Source organism: Oratosquilla oratoria, unplaced genomic scaffold (genome assembly GCF_046742065.1).
Source record: "Oratosquilla oratoria isolate Oo_2021 unplaced genomic scaffold, ASM4674206v1 SCAFFOLD194, whole genome shotgun sequence".
Lineage (NCBI taxonomy): Eukaryota > Metazoa > Arthropoda > Malacostraca > Stomatopoda > Squillidae > Oratosquilla > Oratosquilla oratoria.
The window spans coordinates 135,796-138,284 of NW_027467547.1; positions in this window are offsets into that span (position 1 = coordinate 135,796).

Sequence of the window (2,489 nt, forward strand, 5' to 3'; positions counted from 1 at the left end):
TATTCATGTATGCATATATTAATAATACATTCATGTAAACAAACATACATGCATTCATACCTGCATACATACATACACGTACATAGACATATATATACATTACACACACATACACACACACACACACACACACACACACACACACACACACACACATATATATATATATATATATATATATATATATATATATATATATATACATACAAGAAAGATATGTCGTAGCACATTTGTAAAATAATACTGATGACCCACTTTCGGAGAAGAATAAGCGAAGATATAGAGATCTGTATATTTCGATCACTTACTGCTGAAGAGGATCACAGTAAGTGATCGAAATATACAGATCTCTATATCTTCGCTTATTCTTCTCCGAAAGAGGGTCATCAGTAATATATACATACATACATACACAATTGCATAATCACATACATGTATACATAAATGCATAACATCATTCATGCATACCCACATAGTCACATACATACATACATATTTACATACACAAACATACATTTATATATATATATATACGCACATAAAAACATATATACATTACATACATACATAGATATATACATATATACGCATATACATTCATATATTGTTACATGCCTGCACCTATACCATAAATTTTGTATCCCATGGGCGTGGATTACATAACCTCGCCTAACGCAGTTTCCCGTATCCCCTCGCCGCGCTTTTCCCTGCGGGAGGCAACCGTATATAACGCATGTATTATACGCAGTTATGGAGCCTACGTGACTGGCAGTTGTAGGCGTTAGCGCATTCCTATTTTTGTTGTTTGTATACGAGCGTTTTTCCATTATGTCTAGTGTGTAAAAAATCCTATGGTTATGTGAAAAGGTTAGAAAATACTCTACCTTATCTTTCCCCCTTTTTCTTACGAAGTAGCACCTACCCATAGGAAAGACAAATAGCGGTGACTTAAATTATTTTTCCATGTAACTGTTTTCATTTTATCTCCACCATCGGAGTCACCGTTGGTAAATATCCTACTAATTCGTTTCCATGTGAAAGGTATTATGTGTTTGTCACTTTTATGTTTGGTACTACATCACTACTAGTTTAACACACTGGTGGCAAATGTGATGTAAGTGACGTTTTTAAAAAGTAATGAAATAACTTGGTGGAATAGGGCTAACTTCCGACCTGTAAACTCATAATATCACAAGAATGAAGGGGGATGCAAGAGACCATAAAGCCTACATTAGGGAGTTCCATGTCCATTACCCCCTGCCATCCCCATCCATAAAGAAGGTACATGCCTTTGACTTGGCTACCTCTCTTGTAAGGGGGATAAAGTTCTTGGTATTTAGATAGATAGACTTGTTAAAGTACGGTAAACTTTTCGAAGAATTAGTGGAAGATAGATATATAAGAATGCTTATAGTAATATACGAAATATTCTCAGAAAGTTGTACTGAGTTGTTAAATTTCAAAAGATGTTCTTCGGGTAACATTAAATTCATGTGTCATTTTGCTACAATCTAATTGTGGATAAAAATGGCTACTTATCTATTTACATTGCTATATGTTGTGCAACTCTTACCTAATCTGTTTTTTAGTATGTGTTATTAATTGACACTGCTTCAAGTATTCCGGTCAATGATCTTCCCGAACTCCGTTACCTTTTTTTATTTAATGCTGACGTGCCAGCTGGATAAGTGACAATGCGCACATACATACATAATTTACATACATATACACATACATACAAAGATACATATACATACAAACACATACATACATGTATGCATACATACATACATATACATACGTATATACTTTCATACATACATACATTTCTACACACATACAAATTTGTTGCTTGATAGCCCAATGTCCTGAAAGGTACATCCCTTTCTAAGAGATGTCTCTCTCTCTCTCTATCCTAAAAAGAAAAAGAAAAAAAAAACAACAACTTCGTTACAAACCAGACGATTTGATTTGCCTACATATCTACTCTTCTGTTTAAAAGAAAGATTCCATGGCACGAGATCCCATTCTATTTTTATCGAATTCTGACTGTCAAACGAATAAGATTGTTTGGCATTTTTCATAGCAGTATCCGTATACACTATCCAACTTATAGTACCAGATGGTGTATGTATGTATATATATATATATATATATATATATATATATATATATATATAAATATACAAATATATATATATATATACACACAAATATATATATATATAATATATATATATATATATATATATATATATACATATATATATATATATATATATATATGTATATATATATATATATATATTCATGTTTGCTATGAACGGGGGTTGGCAGCAATCTCATCTCCGTGCTAACTGGTTTCTGGTGAGATATTTCTCTGGTGTCACCTTATTCATTATATTAGGTAAAGCCCTATATCTATAGGGTGCCAAATGGTCCACGCCGTCATTATGACAGTACCCCACATATCTATAAGGAATTTTCCT